Raw genomic sequence first — 25,666 nt, forward strand, 5'->3', positions numbered from 1 at the left:
GGAAGTGGCTTATATTGTTATGGTCTCCTTATCTGCTGAGCGGCAGGGAAAGAATCAGAATGATTTCTTGGGTGAAAACAGAGAGAGATTCTCCACTGATGACTGTCCTTCTAAGCCTCTCCTATCACAGCCTAGCAGTTAAAATAATACTCACCTACTGGGCGTCCAGCAGAGTTGATCTACCTTTTCTGCTAGGATGTTCACGTCCAGTCAAGCCTGATTAATCTGTTGCAAGTCCTGAATGATCCCAAATATAACACAGAACAGCTACACCTGTTTATCAAGTCAGTTCATTTCCCCTCCCCTATTCCACACTGAAAAGAAGCATTAATTAAAACAGTAAACAAACGAGCGCCTATTCTAAATCAGAGCTGCAGGCAAAGAAGAGATAACTTAGGCTCTTGAGAAGAGGGATTTTCAGTTAATTTATGGAATCTACTGTCACTCTCAGGGCAAGGGAGCTTACTTAGCTGGGAAATTGAAGCAGACAGGCTTTGTCTAAACACTTCTTTTTTTTGACAGAATATCTTTTTTTTTATTATTATTTTCATTTTTAATCAAGTCTTTTTGCGGGGGGGGGGGGGGGACAGGGTTGGGTGGGGGAAGAAATTACTGGATTTTTCCAGTGTTCTGGTGACTCCTTCAGCTTTTCTTTCTCTGCAAGATGCCCAAAAGGTAGAGGAGAGGTGTGAGGAGGAGAGGCAAGGATCTTTAAAAAACACAGTGTGAGAAGATGAAATAGTCTGTTAGAAAATTTTTCCCTAGAAACTAATTGCTGTGTTCCCATCCACTTTGAGTCTTCATTGCTTTGCCAGAATTTTCATCTCAGGTCTGTACCTGATCCTGGACTGGCACTGGCAGGAGCATAAGCTTTCATCCATTCAGACCCAGTGGCTGCAGGTAGCTTGCTGAACAGCCTCAGTTTGATTGCCATTTTGAGAAGCCTGCAATCCATGGCACACCTATAAAAGCCAGTTGCTCTGTGCAGTATGGATGTGAGCATATGAATAAACTCACACTGTGACACAGAATCCTGACTGCAGAAATACCCAGAGACTGCAAGGAGAGCAGGGGGAATGTGGCAGGTAGAGCCCAGCCCAGCTGCTGGTTGTGCTCGAGGATGATGCCTGTGTCCAAACTAGCACCAAGGTGGGCTGTGATGTCGAGATCCCACTCTGCATGAGAAATTGCACAAGGAAATCACCCAGTGTGGATGCTGCAAGGTCAGGGCCTCTACTTTCATGTGTCAATATATTTTTTTAAGGGAAGCATCTGTATTCATTTTTTTAATGTGGAGGTAGAACCAGAAGAAAAGCGAGGACTGCCCCAGCGCTGCAAGAGACATGGGGTACAGCCTCCCCTGAAAATGGGCATGTGCTTTGCTCTAAATTCTCCATCACAGCAATGCTGCAGAGCTAATTGATCCTGGCTCTCCTACAGCCTCACAGAGCACCCTGACCTCCTACCTCCGGCAGCTGGGGGGCCAGGAGGCAGAGCAGCCCCTCTCCCTCTTCATTTTTTAATCAGAAATCCTACCCCGATAAACCTTCCCTGCTGCAGCTCCTGCTGTCCGCTCTCAGGACAAGTTTCAGTTTCAACAAATCACCATTTTCTGTCAAAAAATTCACAACCCGCTCCTGTTACGAGCTGCTTTTCAGTTCCAGTGTGTAGCTAAAAAGATTGCTGCTCTGCCCAAAATAAAATCATATTGGCAAGGAGACAATTTAAACTCCCATCAGCCAGTATTTGTCATGATGAAGGCTGCGTTTCTCAGGAATCATACTATCACGTTGCTTCTTACAATACTGTTGGGACTCTCTCCCTGGGCTAATTAATATATTAGATGTTTTATTTTATTTCAGGCTGAGATTTAGAGTAATTCAGTTTGTGAAATTGCATCGAAATTGTAGTTTTCATAAAATTGCAGACAGACCAAAAAAAGTTCTGTAAATCTTTGTCATTTCAGATGTAAACCTCCTTTAAAGATACGGGAATGCCTTGTACATATTTCAAGTCATCCAGCTTCTTTTTCTGCCACATCCAGTAATCATGTTGACAAATTAATGGTAGAGAATTAGTTGTACATTAAAGATTTAAATTATATTATGCAGCGCATTGTCATAAAACGATATAAAACAATAGGAAAATAAATGTAAATTAATTCAAGTTACTGACATGTAAAACACAGAGTGACATCTGTACACTTAGCAACTTGCGCAGCTGCCGTACTTTTCAACGTACGGTACGTGTTAGGTGCAGGCAGTGGGGGAGCAGGGATGGATGGAGGGCTGGGGCTGGAGGCAGCGGTTGGAGATTTCGAGGGGCTGGGCCCAGCGTAACTCCGCTTCTAAACAAACAAATCTGTGTCCAGACTCACCCCTTTGTGCCCCCGGGGGGACACTGGAGAAGGTGCCTTTGTCCGGCAGAATGAATACCCTCTAATGACAATACCGGGGGTTTTGTATTATCCCACCCTGAACCAAAACCTGCAAGTCCCTGTAAATGCCGAAGTGAAATTGCTTCCAGGGGCACAACCCTTGGACTTTCAAGGGCTCGCACACTACTGTGCAGGCTAATTACACGGACGCAATTTCCTGGTATGAAGGAATGTGTTACCTGCAGCAACGGGCGCAGAAAATATGGGGAGCGGGAGGCGCACAGAGGAAACAGAAAGCAGCAGTGAATTCCAGCTCCAGCTCAAGGTTTATACCCACAATCCAGACCCATGCTGGGAGACTAATCACTCGGGCCATTCTTCGGGCTGTTGTCCAATCAGCCCCTGAATAGCAAAACTTCACAATGCAGAGTATGAATTAGAGGGGAATAAATGTGGGTGCAGACTTTTTTGCAACAATACCTAACTGGGCCTTTCAGCCAGGACAACTCATGGACAAAGGCCCGGCGGAAATTGAAGTAACTTTTGGAGGCCCTCGCGGCTCTTGTCAGTAAGAGCTGGCTCTAAAATGGTAGCACTGCCTTCTTTTTGTGCAGACCAGATCAATTATTCACTGGGGGGGAAAAAAGGAAGGAAAAAAAAAAGTCTTAAAAATTGAACATTTGTGTTGTACTTGCGTTGGAAATCAGGGCTGCTCGCCGAATGAAACCAAATATTTTTGTCTCCTCCTCCTCCTCCCTTTCGTGGATGCTGTAATTATTTAGGCAGTAGCAGAGTGCTTGCATCCCACAGCTCCCACCCCCCGCACTAGAAAGAGAGGAAAGCTTCTTGAGCTATAGAGATGTCAGGTCTGTGTTTTAAAATTTAGCTTTGTTTACCCAACAGAATGGAATTCATTACTGTGCAAAAGTGGTTCAATTTTCTGACCTTTTTTATTCAAAATGTTGAAAGTAGCAAAAAGCTCATTCGAAGGTCACAGGTTTATGTATCTATTCTCTTAAGTGTTTTAGAAATTCATATGGAGGACACTAAAGGTGGAATATGTGAAAACATACTGTTCATTGTTTACCCTAACCTTGCCATGATTATTAGATAAATGAGTGAAGCAAAATGGCATTAAAAGCCATTGTTAACAGTGATTTTTTTTTTTTCCTGAAGACTGTTCATTTTTGCCCCTGATCTGCAAAGGTCATTTTCTAATTCTTTTCACCGAGTAGTTTATATAACTTCTGCATTTCAAGTCTATAAAAAGCTTTTGCAGACTTTTCATACTACAAGTAGTAATTTGTTTCATTACCGTTTGAATTTTTATGTGTAATTCCTACAGGCATTTTGAGATGATATTGTCAGGCTTAAAAGCCGAAAGGCTTTTCAGTTATTTTTTTTTTAACCCAGATCCATTCTATCAGGATAATTTAAAATTAGTGGAATTAATCAGTCAGCCATTTAAAAGCCAAACTTTGCGGAGCGAGAGATTTGAGGTAAAATTATTTTATTTTTCTGTATCTGCAGCTTATTTGAAAGACCTTTTCAGCTCGCTATCCAAAGCTGATATTTAACTGTTACTTATTCCCCTAATTTCTGTCCTTTGTTCGAGGAACTTTCCTAGCTAGATCTTGTTGCTCCGTTCCATGCTAATTGCAAGCTTACATTATATAAATGGCTTTGTAAAGAAAACTATAACCCTAAGCCTTGAAAGTTGCATGTTTCTATTTGCTCAAACTTGATGCACTTATTTGGAGAGGGTCATTTCGAGGAAAGCTGTGTAGGCACTAAGAATGTCCTGTATAATAAGCTTAAACAGAACCCTTTGTCAGACCTAGTATTCTCAGGCCTGAAAATTAGGCCTCCTTTTTCTAACCGCGGGCTGAAGTGGTTCATTACCGCAGCCTCCTTCGCCGGGCCTTGGCCCAGCCATTCCCAGTACTCGAGCGCTGTAACTTCCTTAAAAAGGAAGAAGGAAAACATGGCACACAAAGGTCTTGTTAGCACTTCCTATGCGAAATTAGCAGCTTTCTAAAAGGTACAACTCCAATTACCTCACATTGTGGGGACGCGCACAAACCCAACAATGCGTCCAGTCTTGCAAGTGACATTCTGTCTCTCCGGAGTTACTTCCCTAATTAGGGATGACGAAGCTCCATTCTGGCGAGTGCATCTATTTACAGTGGGCCACAATGCCGCAACTCGAGCATCCTTCTGAAAGGCCCGTGTTAAAAAACACAAGTGCTCTTTTGGCGGAGCTGTCTATGGGGAAGCGCCGCATTCCTGGCGGCTACACCCTCGAGAAAGTGCTGCTGCGTTCCCCGTATTGTTCACACTTCAGGACTCATTGTGGACAATAAAGCTTCTGCCCAGCGAGCTCTGGGAATTACAGTGGACAATGAGGAGGCATTCTTAGGAGAGTCTAATGATGGAAAAAAAGAAAAATATTTATTGCTTTTGACAGTTTCACAAGGGGCAAAAATCCTTGTCATGGCTAAAGTTTCCACAGCTGTTGGAGGAAGGGTGGTCATATGGACTAAAACAGTTCAGTTCCTTTGTTAGGAGCCTGAGCACAAGGGCCAAGCTGTGAAATTAAAGATTAAGTTCATTAAGGTAAGATAATGACGCTTGCATTGTTGTTGATACAGGTGTAGCCGCAAAGCCTAGCACGCCAAACCTATCTGCAAGGGAAACCTTCTGTCAGGGGTAGCACGCTGGAGACGTTTGCTGTTTGTCCACCTCTCAGCAGGGCTGGAGACATGCACCTTGGTGTGCTGGGTGGCAGGAAGCGTTTGGGGGCACCACGGGACTTGTCTTTGCCCTGATAAGATGCCCGCTCGGATCGAGGGTTAGAATATGTTTCCACTGAGTGGAAAAGTCTTGAAATACCAGCTGTGTTACTGTGAGAGAGGAGGAATTATTAATTCCCTGGTAGCTTATTTGACGTAAAAGTGTTGCTGATTATTAGTTTGCTGCTGCTGTTGAGTGTTTGGGTTCTTCATTATTATTGCATTATTTGTATTCTTAACAGTTCAAAAGTTCAACAGTTTCAACTAAATTGCACTCTAATATTAGGGTTCCAGCATAAAATTACTGTAGTTAATAGTAAAATAAGACCTTTGTGTAGGTATATAGATAGCTTCCCAAATTCATTAAAAAAGCCCTCGTGAATTAGCACAAACATACTGCTGGGGGTTGCACTATTTTGATTCAGAAGATCAATTATCTGTTGTGCTACTTCGGTGAGGGAGACGGATGATAATTTCAAGTGGTTAAAAATGCTGCAGTACATTTCCATTTTATTTCATTACAATAAACATAAAGCCAGGGCTTGCACTGAAGAACCTGACGTCTCTGTTTTGCTGTTTTGCTTTATCTGGCACATTGGTCACCCAGTGCATGCACTGATTGTGATCGCTGTGAGTGTGTCACACGCAGAAATGAACAGGCCAGCAAGCAGAATTGTTTCTAAACCTGCTGCTCAGACAATGTGTCCGCATGGCAAAGCCTGCAAGAGCGTATAATTTAATTCACTCTTGTTTTACCTGCTTCCCTGTGCAGTCTTCAGTGTGTTTTGTAGTGCGATAGTTGGAGGTGGCACACTTTAAAATATTTTTTTCCCACATGTTTCGTGCAGGTAAGTGTCTACAAGTAGACACAGACAGTTTCTTAGAGATTAGAATTTCTACAGCCTGAAGCCTGTTCTTTCTGGGTTGGACCAGTGAATAACATTTCATTTTCTGTCTCAGTCTACTGTGGCAGTCCAATAGCTCCTATGCCCATTTGGGAAAAAATACATGGAAAATACCAGTCTCAGAAATTCCTCAGACACAACTGCTTTTATTCAAAGCTGAGGAAGTGTTCATATTAAACAGACATATGAAAAATGCCAAGTGTCTCCTTCTTTAAGCTAACAATAAGTTTGGCCCCATCCTGCTAGCATTACAGAATTGATTCCATTATCTTCTGCCTTCTTTAATCTGTTTTCCACATATAGGTGCCTAAGGAAGGAAATAGTAGTTAAGGTTAAAAATGTGCTGAGCTATAGATATGCTAAGTAGTGAAAGTCTTGCTTTCTTACAGAGGCATCTGTTTGTACAAAAATTCTCACTTTCTGTTCCTGGGGAGAATAAATAATGTATCAGTATTTTTAGAAAGTGAGTTGTTCAAGTAACATGTAACCTCTTTATGGCATCTTTAAAATTTGGGATCTAGGTTTAGTGTTGTGGTGAAGATAATGAATTCTGTTTGCTCACTTGAGAGAAAAACCTGTTACATAGCTGGAATATATATTCTATTACAGCTAATGTAATGCTTCATCCCTTGAACCATTTGATAATTACAAAGATTGTTGTGGGCAACTTCTCAAGTTTTCTTAAGTCTCGATCAATGCTTTAGTACTACAGAGAGCAGTCATTAGAAGGATGCTTTTTCATGAAGCAAAATGCTTTTGATTCGTTTTTTTAAAAGCTCAGGATGTTTTTTTCTATAAAGGGTTGTTTATTACCCAAATAACTTTGACCTTTTTCAGCTATGAGAATAATTTTAATATAGCTTGTGAAAAAATAATTTATTTTAAAAATCATAAATATCTTAAAATATAAATCCTCAGCCTCTTCTGTTTTAACATTTTTGAGAGACTGTTGAAAAATCCTTGTAAAATACAACTGAACAGTTCGTGAAATAATTTGCCTACAAATCATTCCTAACAAATCAAATCAGCTTTGTTTTCCTGCATGTATATGTGGCTAAGGCAAGAGAAGAACTTTAAATATTTATTAAATAGATCACAGACTAAGAAAGGATTCTTTGTTGAGATGGGTAAAAGAAAATGAAGAAAATGACACTTGAGCTGTGTTTCTCTGTCTATATTTGTATGTATACAGGATGGAGGTATAATATTTGAAAAACAGCATCTCAGAAGTAGATTGTTTTCCCGATGAGTTTGCTCTGTGGAATGGTTCACGTGTTGCATGTGTGTGCTTATCCCTCTTATATATGTACATACACAGCCTTATTCAGGAATGCCTCCATTTATGTGTGGATATGGATGAACACAGTAGTGTGTGTATATGACTACCATCTCTATATGGGAGTATGCATATATATTACTTTGAACGCATTGACAAATTCCTATTGCTTGCTAACCTTATGTCCCAAATGAATTGTTCATTGTAATCTTTCTTCATTTGCATAGAGATATAGCAGATCCAGTTATAATAAATATTGCTTTGACATAAATTACTTTCTGTAGCGCTGTATCCATTTTTACTTTCTGCTTTCAAAGGAATAGTGAAAAATGTTTAAGAACTTGCACCAAATCTTTTGTCTTAGGAATTATGCAAGGAATTTGCACCAATGATTAAAGATTATTAGGTTCTATTTGTCCTGTGATCGACCACCTCTTCTTGAAGAGTAATTCATCCTTCACAAATACAAATCAAATTATAAAAGCACCTAAGCTTTGCTATGAATGAATGAATGAAATGTACGAAATGCGTTGAATTTGCGATGTATGGAATGAAATATAGTTTGCACAATGATGTCTACTCCTGTCAGCCTCCGAAGGATAAAACTACATAGTTGCGAAGTGCCACTTTCCAAGCCAACTATCCAAGTGATAGTTACAGGAGTCAGTGCTGCACCCATGTAGGGCTTATCAGAACATTTTGACATGAACACTGAACACTTTTTTCTGGTTTATATGGCATGTGTTTTTGACTAACCAATATATGGTAAAAAATTATTAAGAAATCTTTGACACTGCATTTCACTGTGTCCTCTACAGTACGTCCTGACACTGTAATCTTACTCAGCTGCCAAGGCCACCTCCTGTTCTCTGTGGATTAGTTATTTAGTTTTTGTATTCAGTATATCAGAAAAGCTTAATCTAAAAGTCATTGCATGTGTTTTAATATTAAAATTTTTCATTGCCACATCTAGTTTTTATATTCCAAATTATGTTCATCCCCTTTAACAGTACAATTAGAAAATGTTTTGCAGAGAAACTAGATGGACAGATTTAGTACATGGTTTTCACACAACACATTATTCAGTCCTGCTGGAAGTAAAATGCTTAGAGTTTTTTTGTTGTTGTGAGATATTGTTTTAAAGGATTAGGCTGAAATTTCTGAAGAATCTTGTATGGGCTAGAAAAGCTGTCACTAAGCATCCATGCTTTTTTGGCAAGAGAAATTAGCCTTCACTGGACTCCATACTGTGCTGCTCATGCAGCTGGTACACAAATTAGCAAGCATAGTTAGATTTCAGTTCAAGTCATTTTTCCAGCAGATTATTTCCTGCAAAGTTAAGGTTACAACTTTTTGATACAAATGATCAGAAATTCTTGAGCATAAAAGCTTGCAGTCATCAATGGGGGTATGCAAACAGCTTATGCATAAGAATTCCTTGGCCAACAGGAATGTCCTCTTGTGAAGTCCTGTAAGGGTTCCTGGCTAAGCACAGGTAGGCATCTGAACAAGCTGCAGTCCGTTCTAGACCCCTCCTTGTTCAAACATACAGGAGACATTTAACTGTGCCTTGCAGATTACATGCTTAATGGATCGCAGGACTGCAGTGAAGACCTTCTTTACTCCATTTATATTTAAAATCCTTGCAGTGGTCTGCTTTTGTGCAATGCATGAATTGTCAAAAGGTGAACATTTGTTTATTTACTGTTCCCTCCACCAGATTAAAAGTATCTGTCCCTCCATGGTGTATGGCTACACTACAGAGCCTAGAGATACTGCACCTCGCTTGGGTACAGCACAGAATCTAACTCACAGAAGTATGATCTTGCCCACTTGGGACTTGGACTTCCTGGGGCTGGTCTGCTTCCAAGAGCTAAACTGGCACACTGCTCCATAGCACTGCAGTCTTCAGTGCAGACATATCCTCAAGTGAAGAGTCTTCACGTAGTCAGAAATGAAGGAAGCCCCTCTTGAAGAACCTCTATTTTCTCTTCTTTCACCTGTTTTTGCTGCATTTCATGGTACGTATTTAGCTTCTGTCATTTTGGGGTTCATTCTGAGGAGGCTGGGGACTCCAGATCTTGGAGTCAGGCATAGAGCATAGATTCACAAGTGGGCTGATATTTCCTGTTTCACTGTCTATATTATCAAACCCTAGTTCTAAACAGGCTGAAAAATACTGATGATTTGAGTACACTAATTAATTCTAAGTATAGAGTTAATATCATTTAATTTTCTGAAGAGTCTTGGCTCTTCTGATACACTCCTGCATCATATTGTTTCTTTTTTCTTCTTCCATTTTTATGAAGAACTGGAGTGGGGAAAATAATTATGATGGATGAAAAGGGCTCAAAGGCTACTTGAGTACAGCAGAGGCCAGGGACACTGTTTCCAAAGTAGGAAAAGCTCAGCTGCTACTTAAGATCCAGAGGAGGAGAATCAAGTCAAGGCAGCAGTATGACATTAGGCAAGACAGTGAATTCAGGGAGAATAAGTAAAAGAAAATGAGAGGAGAAATGCTGGTGAGTATGTAGAGATTTTATGAGAGCACTGTCGATGGGTACAATGCGTTTAAAGGGCATGTGGTAAGAGCCAGGGAGCTAAAGCAAAACCCAAAAAACCCATGACGTGGGTTAGGAGGACAAAGAAAATTGACTGAGGGGTCAATTCAGAATGTTTTTAAGAATACACTTGAGTGTAAGTACCTAAATAACTTCATAGAAACCAAGCAGATGACTTATAGTGAAAGCCATGTGTGCACCCATGTACCCTGCTGAACTGGAGCTTTTAATGATAGCCTTTATACAGATTTGAGTGAGGGAGGAGTTGGACAAGAAAAGGTTACAATAACTGAGATACGAGGCCAGCAAACAGAAAAAGGCTAACGCAAACTGAGAGCTAAAGGTAACATATCTATGCAGCAGAGCTTTCTACAAACTTTTCTGCTTTTGTTCCATACCCTCTGTTTTACACCAGATTGACAGCTTTCAACACTAACCTAAAACTTCAGGTCTCACGTGTTCCAACTTTGAAGATGTGCACAGAATAAGTTTCCAAGAGGCCAGGAAAAAAAGAAGGAAGTAAGTCAGACTTCAAATTTCTTTTCTTCCCTTAATGGACCAGTGGACTCTCCTACCAAAAGACTTTCCAAATATTTCAGAAATACTCAGACTAAGAAGGCAGCAACATTTTCAGGTGTGGCATCTGCACTCAGACATTAAGACTGCTTTCACATAGTTGACAAATGAGTATTAAACTACACTCAAAAGGCAGAGTCTGTAAGTCAACCGAGGGTCTGTGCACCAAGCATCAGCTTGGTTCTGTTATGACATTGCCAAGTATCTAAAAACAAAATACCAGAACTGAGTGCAAAACTTGTAGGAACATACGTGAGACCTCATTAAAATACTTTGTCCTTTTGGCCTCCTTCTGATTGTCAGTCCTCATCACTGGGAAAACTGCATTTTCCTGACGTTGGCTACCAGAGCTCTGAACCTCTTGTTTCAGTGTCAGCAATAAATGTTCAGAGCTTAACCTGGGCAACAGTGCAAATTGAAATATTGGAGTTGCATGGGTCAGAACTCTTTTAAGAATATTCCTTTTGATTCTGCCTTGTAAAATCAACAAGAAAAGGCTCCCTAGGGAGCAGTGTACAGAAAATATCTCTCAAAACTGCTATTTAGATAGAAATCTGAAATCAGCATTTTTAGTCAAACTTCCAGCTTAGATTTGGCCCCTGTGTTAGCCAGGCTTTAAGATGGCAGGATTTAGTTGTTTTTCACAGGATTAAAGCTTGCTTCCATTTATGTAATGCATACATAGATGAAAGAATGAAAAATAGCTGTAAATTTTAGTAAATCTTAGCTGCTAACACTTAATTTTTCAGCAAAACTAAGCAAATAATATATTATGCACATATATTTCTAATTGGGAGCAACACAATGCTCTCTTCCTCAAATTGCCAGCATGTTTTTTTTGTTATCGATCTGCGCACTCTCCCTCTGCTTTCATACCTGCTCATAACACATTGGTTGTCAGTATTGGGAATGTTTGACATTGCTGCTGCCATTGTAAATTGAAAAATGGAACTACGAGCCAGATTGCTTTTATCTGTTTTCTAGTTTTGATCTTTTCATCTGCTCTTTGCCAAGTAATGTCAGCCATGATTACTTCTAACTTGCCAAAATTCTGATCGGCTTTTAAACAGGTGACATTTTCCTATAAAAAGACTCTACCACAAGCATGTTTCTTTTTCCAGCCCCGAATGTCACCTTTTTTCCCATAATTACAGTGGTCTAAGTGACACATTTCTGGACTACTGACAGTTTTAAAGATTTGCTGTTTGTGGGTATTGCAATTACTGTGCATTACCTTCTCCCTTCTGAGAGGAGTGAAATTATTTCCATAGATGTTGCTGCCTTCACAGTTTTGCCTTTGATTTTGCGCAGCTGGCTCTAGACTGGATCTAGATTTGGAAGTAGCTGGGAATAATTTACAGTCAGGCAAATAAATAACTTTGGAACTGGCGACTGCCGTCTCTTAAACAAAATCTTTCCTAAACTTTTGCTTTCTTGCCTGGAAACATTCTCAAAAACTTGTACCTTTGGTAGAAATTGTAGGCAAGTGTTTTTGCCCTGGGTTACATATGGATGTTAATAGCACCTCTTCTTGCAATTATTCTCGCATGTAGATATGTCATTTAGCCCATAGATCAAATCCCGAGTGCTAACTGACTGTAAGTCAGGTGCTGCACATGAACCAATATGCACAGTGACGACAACTGAGGTTTGTTTACTTCTGTTGGGATTTCATCTCTTCAGGGAGAGAAAGAAGAGGTCGGAAATGAAACCAATAAACTGGCTTGGCAAGCCTAAGGTCACCATTTCCTCGGTCTGCCTTCTGCTTTCTGTTTAACACCACAGTGATCAACAAACACTACTGATCTAGACATCTTTCAACTTTACTGACAGATTCCGTATAAGAAAATAATAGTTCCTCATTTCACCTTCTTAGTTTCAGAATAAAGCCCTGGGAAACACCACAGGCACAAACCAGTAGTCCGCTTGTGGTCTCTCTATGTTTTTATTTTATGTCACAGACACTTCCAGAGCAGACTTACCCAAGTCTCCTGCAGTCTGTAGAAGGGTGATTCACACAACCCTTTCTGAACACTAGCTACATATCTCAGTATTTCAGATGTGAGTAGAAAGCTGCATAAATGTGTTAGTCTGCATCGTATATCTCTGGAACTAAAAGAAGAACAGTATTATGAATTATGTATATATTATTTTTTTAAAAGAAGGACTAATTTATTGATAACTTTAGGACAACTGTTTTTTTTAATTTATGCATATTAACACAATTACTTTTTTTTTTTAAATTACCTACATAAATTAGGAGCCTGAAGCAGAAATTTAAAGAATGGAAGGAACAAGAGCAACAATAGACTTCACAGTCAGTCTCCTTTAAGTCCTTAGTATAGTCATGAAGTTAAGATACAAAAGCATTTGCAACAACAACATAGTGGGCAGAGAGTATAAAAGAGAGGCCATGCCATTAAGGCAATTAAGAAAGATTAAGATTGTTTGTGGTGGAAAGACCCATTAATCAATAGGCCAGAAATCACAGCATGTGGAATATACTTCACAAAAAAAAAAAAAAAAAAAAAAGAGAGAGAAAGAGAGAGAGAGAGAACAAACAGACTAAATATATCCCATACCAAAGGTTACGGAGTTCTCATTAATGAGAAATCATATTAATCCCTCAGATATTGTTGGCTCCATAGTAGGTTTTCCATTTGCACAAGTAGGAGTAATGCTGACGGAATGCATCCTAACTGATGCAAAGCTGCTGTTTAAAAAATACTGTCCACAGCTGGCACCAAAGACACATAGCAATATCTGGGAAGGGAAAGCAGAGCTGACTCAAGGGAAGAGGTGGATGGTTCTCAGCATTTTGCAGGGTACGAACAGTTATTACGATTATTCATTGCTAGTAACAATGACACACAACACCCCATTCATGTACCTAAAGCTGCTGTACAAAGAAGGCATGATGCTTGTCAGAAGGATGGGTAATTGAAAATCCTTGCATTTGCAAAATGCCTACGGGCATCTAATACAAGTCTTCATATGGTAATGAGAAGAGGAAACAAAGTGGGAGGGTTACTGCACATATTGAAACTTGCACCTGAAATAATCGAAAATTGGTTTGAACAGTCATGTAACCAGAATGAAGCTGTGGGGCACTCAGCTTCATCTTCAGCAGCAAGGTGACCATACAATTCTAGCCCTATGAATGCTGTCTGAAGAAGTAGCTACAGGTGGGCAAAAACTGGTTTTCAGAGGGTTTTGTACAAATAGCTGCAGATGGCTGGATTTTTTTGTTTGTTCGTTTTTTGTTTGTTTGTTTTTGGTTTTGTTTTTTAGCAAATTGAAGAGCAAAGTTTGAAACAAGTGCTTTTTTTTTTTTTTTTTTCCTTCCAGGAAAGGTGCATCTCCATCATATTCAAATTTATGAGTAACTCCTAAAATTGTCCCTTTAGAAATTTCTATTGATTTCTTTTCTCAGAATGGCCAGTTTTAGACAATAATGTAGAAAAATAATTTTAAATTTTCAGAACAATTAAGATGAGATATTTAAGTCATCAAACCATTGATTTGCAATGGGGGGAGGCTGGGATTTATTTATTACTTAAGTTTTAATTGCTGTTCAGGTGAGAAAAATCAGATCACAGCTGAATATGATTTTTAATGATTTTTAATGACTTTTTAATGATTATTTTTTTTTTTAATGATTTTTGAGTATATAGTCGCAGTGGATGAGGCATCTGAAATGATTTTTGCCATACATGAAGTAAGTTGCTACTTTATTTTTATTTGACTTAGTGAATGTATATTAGGTTACTATCACTAGAAATGATTTTAAGAGGTCAGGTGAGTTAAGAAAAGAAGGCTGTTTTTCTTATTCCTATAGTGGTTCTGCTGTTGGGGTAGAGTAATAAATATCAGGTATAAGCTTGATTTACTGCAGATATCCTAAGCAATGTTAGCTAGCTCTTCAGGGAGGTCAAGGAGCCCTAAAATGACTCTTTAATTTCATGTAAAGCTTCAGGATTCTGGAATTTCTTAACCTCTATATGCTTCATTAGCTTCATTACTGATTTACTAAGGAGTAATTAATACAATTCTCAGAAAAATATGGTGATATAACAAATCTTCATGAAGATTTGATTTCTAAACTTCTGCATTGCTTACAAAGTAACACTAATACGGGGCACCTCTGTTGTAACTTCTAAAGTTGCTTTCATTTTTCTGTTAAATCTGCTAGAGCTTGAAAAGAATGAGCATTTGGTCTCCAAACTGTTTATGTTGCCATGTTGTATGTTACAAAATAGATGGCTCAACTAGCACAACAAAGTTCTGGTGGCAAAATGAGCATCAGTAAGGAGTTACATGATCAGGATAATGATATCAGCAGTAAAGGAAACTGGTAGTTACAGATATTTTCTGTTTCTTAACAGGACTGGCAAGCAACTTCTTTCTACCTGCTCTTCATAGTTAACAAAATGCAGCATGGTAGCTTTTGGCTGAACAATCAAGAGTTGGCAGTCTCCTTGACTGCTGAGAGCAGTCTATGCAGCAAACCAATTGTGCTTTTTGAAGATGTTGCCGTGTATTTTGATACCAAGTACATGCTGTTGTTTTGGGAGACAAATGCACTTAGTAGATATCTGTTGTCTGCAAAGAAGTCTGGGGTTTCCAGGATTTGTGATCTTGGTGCAATTTATATTTTATCAAACAAATATTCTACTTCTGATGTGTAGGTGGGTGTTTCTCTGTCACAGAGTCTGAGAATTTTAGTGAGTTCTTGGTTGCTGCGCATGTTTTCTGCCATTCTTCTTCTATACACAATCAACTTGCTCTTCTCCTATTGCATTTTCTCAATTTTACTACATAAACACATCTTCTATCATATTGTTTATCCATGCATGGAGCAAGAAAATAATCTGACTGCACCATTCTGGACCTCTTGACATTTAGAGAGAGTTGGGATTTAGACATACCATACAAGAAGGAATTGCACAATTCAAGATGAGAAGTGATTAAGACATGAACAAGGATTTCAGCAGAAGCAAGGTCAAGGTAAAGATGAACTCAAGCAGAATTTCATAGGTGGAAGTAAGCAAGAGGATGAGAAAGACGGTCTGGTGCTATGAAAAAGCCATTTATTGTTTTGAATTTTGCACTGGTGGGATAGAAATGTAAAGAAATGTAATATATTTTAATTATGCTGTGCTAGCTAGGGCATAGAGATGCCAAATGCTTAGTGACACATTGCTGTAGTTTCCTGTGACTCCCTCTTACTTACATATTTTTTTCCTACTCTCAATCCATTTCTGTATGTGGGAAATGCCAGGCACTTGAATTAAACATTTTACATGCTACAATTATAACAAAGAAATTCATAGCAAATGACTGCTAAAATTTTGTTTACTCTACTTGCTAGTGTCAAAGAAGTCTCCATAGTATCTTATTCCCAATGTCTGTTTGTGGGAAGAAGGAATACTTGCTCAGAAATCATGTGCAGTTTCTAGGTCAGCTTTGTTTTGCATTTCCTATCATCTCTCCATGCTCTTTAACGTGCTGAATAGCTTGTAGGTGTTTGGTCTGCTGGTGAAAAAAGCTTAAGACCAGTCACTGAGAGAATCCTCAGCCCCTGCAATGGGGCAGCCTGCCATGTGCTTGTGCTGTGGAGAGGAATCTGAAAAGAGGGATGGCAAGGTCAAAGTGCAAATCTATGGAAGTGGACATCAAGGCTGACAGACTTTTCACAGTTTGGCACTGCCAGCTTTGGTAAGATTTCTTCCATGTTCTTGGTTCAAAATCTCAGTGTGGTGCTTTTTGATGCTCGTATATTAATTTCACTGCAGATGTTAGCCAAACTGATTGGCTCTTCATACTAGAAAAGGGTAAACAGCTATATAATAAGTAGATAGCCATTTGAGAAATATTTTCATTCACTCTGCAAAATGGATTTTTGTTTTCATGTCTTTTATTGTCTCTGGGCACCTGCATATAGAGGGAAAGAATTTTTGTGTCCAAGTTTTTGATCTTTATTCAGGTTAAGTACACTCACTGATTACCAGAGCTCCATTTAAACCGGAGGGAGGCAACCTCTTCACAAGCTGGCTGCCATTTAGAGCCCTTAGGGTGATGCAGTCACTGTGCTGATGAGAGGCAGTGTGGGCAGCACCAAGTTAACCTCTCACACATTACTGAGCATGCACTATCCTGAGCATTGCTAATGAAGGAAGAAAGGTGCCTCCCACTCAGCTCCCTCCCCAACTGATAAAGTGCCAACACAGCTTCTGAAATCAACAACTTTCAATACCATCAGCAAACTGGTTGGTGAGTATAGAACCCAGAGAGACAAACCGTTTTGCAATCCTACAATGCTGTAAAAATTTCAGTTTGTGACTGGATGACCTAATTTGTGACCTAATACTTTGTGTTAGGGATGATGAAGACATGAAGTTCATGTTTGAGAGAATAGCTTGCAACATGGAATTAAAAAGACAAGGAATGGTTACAAAGATATTGTTCAGCTCTCCTGTGCTCCCTCTACTAGCTCAAAATCTAATACATACTGGACATACTGGATTTTCAACAACTTAAGCAGTCTCCACCAAAAACACACAATTCTACCTCCACTTCAGAAAGTGCTCTACACAAATATGAGCAGTCCTACCAATGGGCTTGAAGTTAGACATGCCTTGAGGCAGAGTACATCAGTTTCATTCCTTTAAGTTTCTGTGAAACTTCAGTCTTGAATTTACTATAGCAAATTGCATTCTGATGCTTAAAGTAAGAATAAATAATTATGAAATTAAAATTCATTGAATGAATTGGCTGTACTGGTGTAAGCAAGCACTTAAGATGCATTAGAAACGAAAGCAAACCTAAAAAGACAGTTCAGCCTTGGCTATACAATGAAAAGCATCTAGCTGTTCATTGACCAATATTTTTAAAACAAATGAGGCATTAAGAGATGGTGCACAAGAATGGTGCTGGTTTAAAAAGAAAATTAAAAAAAAAAAAAAAACAACAAAAGGATCCCTCACAGGGTGTGTCTTTGTGAAATATAGTGTCTTTCTGAGCTCCATGTGTATGTTTATTAGACTATTGTTTGCATAACCTAAAAGATCAAAGAATAAAATGGTTGATATGCACAGGAGAGCTTTTCTGAGATGTTTTACTTCTTCATGCACAGGCAATGTAAACATTAATATTCATCATGTTCTAATTTTCTTATTCCTATGCCAAGCTTGGAACCACTTAGAAATAAGTCTCTTCTGTTTTGCTGCTATTACGTATTGTTTTATCTGCTTTCACTTCATCTTGTACAGTGCCACCTAAATAAGCAAATTGCTTTCCAGCTTCAAACTGTGATTTGTAGAGGAAATAAAATTCCTGATATGTTTCTAGGGGTGTGTTGGGGAAGATAGATATCTGCATGTCTGTTTTAACACATGATCAGAATCTTACAATCCTTGTCTTCCAATTACACCTACGTAGTTTCTCTTTCTGCTAATAACCACTGAGAGCTTCAAAGTATTTCTGTAACTTGTGATGCTTCTCCAAATGGTTACACTGATGGTGAGGCTGAAGTTCTGTCTGAGCAGTTATTGTCAAAATCATGACTTCATAAAATAGCATAATATGAAGACATATTTTAAAAAAGCAGTGCTGCTATAAGAATAGCAACTACATCGTTGAACACTGGATGAGTGCAGAGTCTGGACCTAAAGATCTTAGAAATGCAATGTGTTTTGATGAAGGTTGAAAAGCCATGAGCAGAACTACTTTGCCTAAAAACTCCCAGGACTTCAGGCTCAGAAATTACTGATATTGAATCTTTTCTTGGGGGATGGGAGGGTGCTGTTTCAAATGCCTTCATGGCATATTTCACCCAAGTGAGAGATTCCCCATCCACATAGATAAATAAATCATGCCAAGTTCTTAATGTCGGCAAAATGATCTTTCATGTCTGGTGCTAGCACAACTTCATATACTGTTGCTTACTTTTACTATTTTTTTTTTTTTAGGGGGGTAGAATTAATTCCCCAAATCAGAAATAATAAGGTGAAAAGGAATTTTGCTGCTGAATTTAAGCACAACTGGGTGTTATCCAGAGGTTAAATTCTTTTCCTACTTAGCATAAGAACATAATAAGAACATAAGAGGCGCAGTGGTTCAGAACAAAGGTCAGTGTAGCCCAATATCCTGGCCCCAATGATAGCCAAAAACAAGTACAAGGGGAAGAGTAGAGAACAGCTCTTACATATCAGGTTCCTTCCTCTAAGCTTTCTCCCATCTCTCAGCTACAAACAACTGAACAATTTCCTGAAAGGGGTGCAGTTCCCAAGTATTTAAAAGCCCTTTGTGTGTTTCAGTTCTGTAGTCTTGCCTGGGCTCCCCTTGAATCTATGGAACTTTACAAAATCTGATGACTAATGTGAGTTGGGTGCATGGATTTTGTGGCAAAAAGTGTCATTAGGGACTCAGGTCTAATACTTCCTCTTTTTCTGCGTTTTCAATAACATAATAGCTCTAGAACAAATTTGGTGGTTTGCAAGTCTTATGAGGAGTGGCTGAGGGAGCTGGGATTGCTTAGTCTGGAGAAGAAGAGGCTCAGGGGAGACCTCATTGCACTCTACAACTTCCTGAAGGGAGGTTGTGATGAGGAGGGGTTTGGTGTCTTCTCCCAGGCAACAAACAGGACCTGGGGAAGTGGCCGCAAGTTGTACCAGAGGAGGCTTAGATTTAGATGTAAGAAAAGCTTTTTCTCTCAGAGTGGTCAGGCATTAGAATGGCCTGCCCAAGGAAGTGGTGGTGTCACTGTCTCTGGCAGTGTTCAAGAGGTGTCTGGATGAGGAGCTATGAGATATGGTTTAGTGCTTGTGGTAGCAATGGTAATGGGAGGACGGTTGGACTAGATGATCTTGTAGGCCCTTTCCAACCTTGTGATTCTATGAAAACTATATAATGAGAAGAAGTGAGACTGTATTCAAAATACTATGACAATTTCTTTAAAATATAAATGCAGTCGTGGTGATCTGAGACAAATAAAATGGAGTGGGCTTGGGCAGGGCAGGACACTAATAAACTGTTGATAAAAGAGTAGCCTGTGGGTTGAATGAGGAGATACTCAAGTTGTTCCAGGAGTGTGCTAGGGGCAAAGAAAAAATGGCGATTACCTTTGAATTATTCAGGTCTGAACAAAAGAAGAATAGCTGACAGAAGCCCGTGGACATTTCTGAACCTTGCCAGGGAGCAGGCAGACATGAAATGAGATATCTGTTCAGTGGCAAAATTCAGTTAGGCTGCTCTCAGCCCAGATTACAAAAAATTCTTGCATCCATCTTTGATTTTTCAAACATTTCCTTTTTCTTTTATTTTTCCAATAAAATTCATCTGTTACTTATAATGATATAAATTAACTTTTTGAGACCATGTTAACCATTTACATTTCCCCCTAGTAAATATGTGAAACAAGCCGCTGACCAAACGCAAGCCTATCTGCAGCAAATCCTCCTGACTGTAAGTGCTTGCAAACAACAAAGGCACTCAAGTATTCTGATGATGTGGATTGTGTAAGGACCTATGTGGTTAGGCAGAGCAAATCTTTTATTTTCTGTGCCTACTGTATCTCCTGCTGTTCTGAATCACTAGGTTCAAATCACTGGCTTCCATAAATCTTGTAGTTGGAAATGTTGGAGACAGAAAAACTCTAATGGGTCATTTTGGACAGCCTCCTGCCAGGTCATGATTATTCCCTCCAGAGTTATGTTAGTGCTTGATGAACAACATCACTACCCACAAATGAGGCAATATTGACCACAAACATAGACAAACAGAAAGAAGATATGTTTGAATGTCGTCAACAAATACCTTCATCTGTAGCCTGTTCTTATTCTGTCTTGTATTTACTTTTTTTCCTTGCTTTGGAAACGCAGGAAAACAGAAATAGTTTTGAAAAGCTCCAGAAGAAACCCATCAAACCATCAAACTGCTCGACTGATGAATTTGTGTTGGTTTCATTATATTTAAATAATGAAGAATGCTGTACGATAACCACAATCAGATGTTTCTCACGTCTGCACATTTTCTGCACATGGTGTTTTTTTCTGGTTTTGCTTGCTTTTGTTTTGTTTTCATGAGAAAATGTGTTGATTCTGTAGAGTGGGAGATGTTCTGTTACCTACCAGCTGGTCTCCAGAAGATCTCTCATTGGATCAATGGGTTGCTCTTACTGTCTGATAGTTTACAGATCATCCTAATGTCATCTGATCACACAGTTGACAATTTTTCCCTCAGAAGAGCTTTTAATAAAACTGTCTCAGTCACAGTGATGTATATAATCTTAATTTTTGGGACAACAGAATCGTTTTCTGGAGTGATATCAAATGTCTTTGTTACCTGAACAAGGTGCCAGAGGTTCTGGAAAGCTTTTTATTCCAGCCTGAAAGAGTTTGTTAGACCAACTCCATAGTTCATAAAATCTGATGGGGTGAGACCCATATGAGGGAGGGGGATTGTCAATGCTAGTCTTAAGTGTTCACTTTTAATGAGATTTTCCAAGCTTGCAGTATCAACATTCTCAATCTGCAAGTCCTTTAGAGTCCTTAATGGTTTCTGACTGTGCCCAAGGCAGTAGTTGTGAATGTTTTTATCTAATCTACTTGGTGATGAAGCTGTATTCAATTTCATCTTGTGATCAGATCTCTTCAATGCACCTACATCCATTTATATCACAGGACCAGAGTCAAACTTCAGCTGTGGTTTATTTGTGAAAGGGAGTTTCATAAGCAGCCTTCAGCATCTCCACTCTATTATTTGAAAAGAATTTTTTTGTACTTTTTTCCCTGCCTTAAAATGTTATGATCTTTATTACAGGAGCTATCTCCCTTTTTGTGTCAGTGAAGATGAGCTGATGTGCCTCAAGGGATCAAGACTGTCAACCCTGACTCTGATAGATGGCTTCTTGGCCAGTGGAGCTATGCATCTTATAGTCTCTGCAGAGCTCTAGACTCTCAGGTAACGCCGTAAAGCTCAACAGCTTACACAAGCTTTGGGAAGAAGGGGAACATACCAAAAGGATATAATGACAACAACGCATTTTTGTGTTCTGAATGGTGAGAATATCTTTGCTATCATGACAGACAGTTACGACTGAACGTGAGACTTGACAAGCGTATTTTTATATCCCAAAATAACAAATGAGACACTTTCTACCTGACCACAAATCCTCCTGTCCAGCCAATTTCATCATTCTATCAGCGTTACACCTAATTTGCTTGGGGTTATGTTTTCATGTATATACGTAAACTATTCTCAAAGAAAATCAAAATTTACAGGTGTGTGAGACAGTGTTTTCTGTCTTTATTTAGCAAGATCTCATAGCTCTTCAGTTCCAGTTTCCCATGTATTTATCATAGCAGATAATATTTGAGACCGAGTGATCTAGATTCTACATCTTCTTTTTGTGTTATTTTTGCTGCTTCCCTGGCAAAGCATGACCAAGGTACACGGTGCTCATCCTCTAAAGTTTCAAGGCTAAGAAAAAGTTTTTTCTTTATAAAAAAATCTTCCTTTGTGACAGTCTTGGAATGAATTAGATTTTCTATGGTTTGTTAAAGACATATATGCCTCATATTAAAAATATCTGTCCTTTATTTTAGGAATACCTTCCAGTCCAGGACATTCTGTTTCCCTCTGTTGAGGAATGGCACTTAGGTACATGCTGTCCTGAAATTATATACTCTCCTGAATCAGAGCCCAGGTGAGATGGAGCAGAAGGGTGGATGAAGTAAAGGTTTGATGTGCTGGTGACCTGGGAGTTGTGCAGAGAGGGCAGCATGAATAATTTTGCTGGAACTCCAAGAAAAGCTACAGAGCCCATTGGGACCATATGACTCTCAGTGGACGAAGTCCCCACTCATTCAACAAGGGCAGGCTTGGGCCCAGTGTTTGTAAAACATAGGCTCATTATCCCCAGGTTTCTTACACAAAGATTACTACTGTAATACGTAATGTGGCTTTTCCCTGAACTGACTATTCTTCTTATTTGTTAAGCAAAATTGCCCGTTTTTCTCCTTGACATATTTACACAAAGTGCCTTTTCTTTTTCTTGTCTTTTTAGGTAGGATTTTCTGTCAGCATGTTTTATTTGGGAAATAGCATGTGACACTGATGGATCTTCCCCTTTCCTTTCTTTTTCTGATGGAAAAACACCTGCAGCATGGAACAGCCCTGGAAAAGTTAAATAAGAGCCTGTGTGCTGTGATGTGCTGTGGTAGTAAATATATTCTAGTGTACACTGAGCGGCATAAATATGTAAATATTTTATAACATGTGTACTTACACATCCTACCGCTATTTTTCTTTCAGAGCATACACTTAAGAAATGCACATCAGGTTACATGCATCTGTTGTAGTGGTGGGAGTCTGCTCTGCTAATAAAAAACTGAATATGTAAATCCCTCCACTTTTTATAACCGACGCTTTAGGTTGCATTTACTGTAAACAAAGATGTATTTTTGAGGGCAGTTGGTTTGAGTTTATTGTTTATGTAAATCTCTCAGAATGTGACATAGCCAGATAGCTTCCTATGTTGTGCTGATCCACATTTTAGGCCAGCAGCCAAAGTATTTTATCTTTTACTTCATTATAGTGATCTTCCAATTAGCTGTGGTCTGTAATACCCTGATTTTGGTGGCAGTGGTTTGGGGAGGATTGTTTGATAGTTCTGCTCGAGAGGCAAAATGAGGGGCCTTATTATAGAAAGTGCAGAGGTTGTGCAGTAGCTGAGTTCTGTTGCAAAGTTTGCCGATAAGGGAAAACTGGCCCTTGAGCATCCATTCTATTCTGTATATTAACACTTCTAATCTGCACTGCTGATAAAACTGCAAGCCATTTGCCTTTGGAGGAATTAGTTCTGCCTCACTTGTGTAACCAGGCGATGGTGATTAACCTTTAAACTGTCCAATATTCTCAGCAGACTCCTGCTCCAGATTAGAAACTATTTAGTTATGACCAACTAAATTAACAACATTCCCTCCTCTGAAGAATAAGATTTGGAAGGTATGCATTTTAAGGTGGAATGTGTCCAATGTCCTTATTTATACGGAGCTTTTGCAACATGAAATGCATTTGTCATTTAAGAAGAAACAGAAAGGAGAAAGAGAGATTGATTTCAGGTTGAAACAATCTACAATTAGTGGTATCCAGGCAGATATTTGCTTGACTGTAGGTTAGGGTCCTGCTTTAGATGGCTTAAACCTGTTTCTGAATTTCCAGTCTTAAATGAAACTTATGGACCAAGGGTAAAGGGGGCAGGGTGGTACCCTGGTAGGGGCAGCAGTTTAGGGAAAAAAGATTTAATTCCTCTGAAGGGAAAAGCAATTATCTCATTTCTTGGGGAGAATAATTTTGGGAGTTTACTAACCTTCCCGTCACAATCAGACAAAACAAAAGACTTTGCACGCGGTGGTGACAGACCAACATATCCAATGGACTTTAGCTGCTGTGATAACCTACTACCGCGCCATTGTATCTACATATTTTAAATGTGTAATTTATCAGTTGAAACATACCCTTCAATACACGTGCCATAAATGAAAAGAGCAAGGGCAATTATGTAATAGTATAGTGTTTGTCTGATGTGCCTTAAATCCCCATATTGTTATTCCTCGTTGAATAACAAATACACAATCCCTGTTAGCAATGTTTTCCGTTTTACCAGTTTTATATTAGCTGCCTCCTTAAAAATTGCTAATCTAGATACTACATTAGTAGGATGTCAGTCAAACTGCAATCCACAGTGAAGCCTTCTTCATATACCAATTTAAATCATTCATGGTCCTTTCTTTGGCATTATTCAAAAGATCATAATAATTTTCTTGTGCCCACAGCACAAAAAAATCAATTATTTCCCCACAAAGACTTGAAAGTACTTAGCGAGTGCTGTAAGAAAAGCTGAGGGTTATATCAAATTGAAATTGCACTCATTACACACAACACAATTAGTTGCCACTAGTCTGGCCGGTGCTTTAATTCTGAATGGCATATCTTTATTATTACAGAAACAAGCATGCAAATGGCATTGTTCAGGATTTGCAGAAATCAATAGGATATAGTGCTGTGTGTTTGGTGGCCACTGTCACTCAGTCTGCTGTGGATTTGAGATAATGTGTGTATTTGAATTAATGAAGGGAACGTGAGACATCATAAGTGACACCCAAATAAAAGAAATGGGTACATGATATTTGTAATTATTCTACTTGTGTTTTTGTTGTAAATACTTGTGCTTTTTGTTTTTTAATCAAAGGATTAATTGCATTTTAATAAGGCATTATGATTTTCAGAGCTTTAGTTAATTAAAACTTGTAGTATATAATTATGAAGTGATGCTGAGATTTGTCTAAAGATCACCCATACATTTAGAATATGTATATTTTTCCTTGTTAAGCGGTTGCTGCATTTTGAGGGGAGGATGAATTATATTAAATGTTTGAAAGACGATGGCAGCTCCAAATGGATTTCGATAAATGGTAGCTAGGAACGTAGATTATGTCGTTGGACAAATGAAAGTGGAGCAACTACTGGGGTTGGAAACACTTTTTGGCTGCAGTGACAGAACACTCATTTGCACAAATGTTAGCTTTCAGCAGCAGGACTAAGAACAGATGTATTTGTTCAATGTATCATATCATTCTGCCCATTAGGTCACAGGGAAATTGCTGCGGTTTGAAATCCAGAGTGCAGGCCGTACATGCTCACTGTTAGGGCATGGTAAAGGTTATTTCCCATGTGACAAAAAGGAGGAAGAAGGTAGGTGTGCATGTGTGTGTGTTTGCGTGTCTATAGATGTCTTTGCATACCAACTTGTTTTGCCGATAGTGGTGAATATTCCTGGTACAAAGCTTTACTCACTTGCTCTAACCTGGGACATATCTATGTTAGAAAAAGGCTTCTTCCTGGGGGAGCATACTGTGTGTGGACTGATAGACTAGTTTCCAGATGAATAAAACACCCAGAGTAAAACAGTGTTAGAAATTTAAAATCTTAATGGTACAAATGAAGCTTGCTTTTGGCAGTAGGAAAAAAAAATCCCTTCTGTTACATTAATTCCTCACTTTTTGAAACTGTATATTAGAAACAAAAGTGATTTTTGCCTTTCTGTAAAAATAAAGAGGGGAAAACGTTACTGTTGAACAGTGTGGGGTTGTTTTTTTTTCCATGTTGTGTCAGCT

At 39.0% G+C, this 25,666-nt stretch overlaps 1 long non-coding RNA gene across 2 annotated transcripts; it reads left to right on the forward strand.

Annotated features, from left to right (window-relative positions):
- The first annotated feature begins 14,168 nt into the window (after positions 1–14,168).
- LOC149918901 (uncharacterized) lies at positions 14,169–24,768 on the forward strand. Of its 2 annotated transcripts, none has more exons than XR_016464646.1 (4): positions 14,169–14,205; positions 21,309–21,449; positions 22,094–22,194; positions 22,555–24,768. It is a non-coding gene; the product is annotated as an uncharacterized LOC149918901 (long non-coding RNA). The 2 variants fall into 2 exon arrangements; XR_016464645.1 differs by lacking the exon at positions 14,169–14,205 and adding an exon at positions 16,075–16,205.
- The last annotated feature ends 898 nt before the right edge of the window (positions 24,769–25,666 follow it).

This window comes from Phasianus colchicus, chromosome 2 (assembly GCF_987193195.1).
Source record: "Phasianus colchicus chromosome 2, bPhaCol1.hap1.1, whole genome shotgun sequence".
Classification (NCBI taxonomy): domain Eukaryota; kingdom Metazoa; phylum Chordata; class Aves; order Galliformes; family Phasianidae; genus Phasianus; species Phasianus colchicus.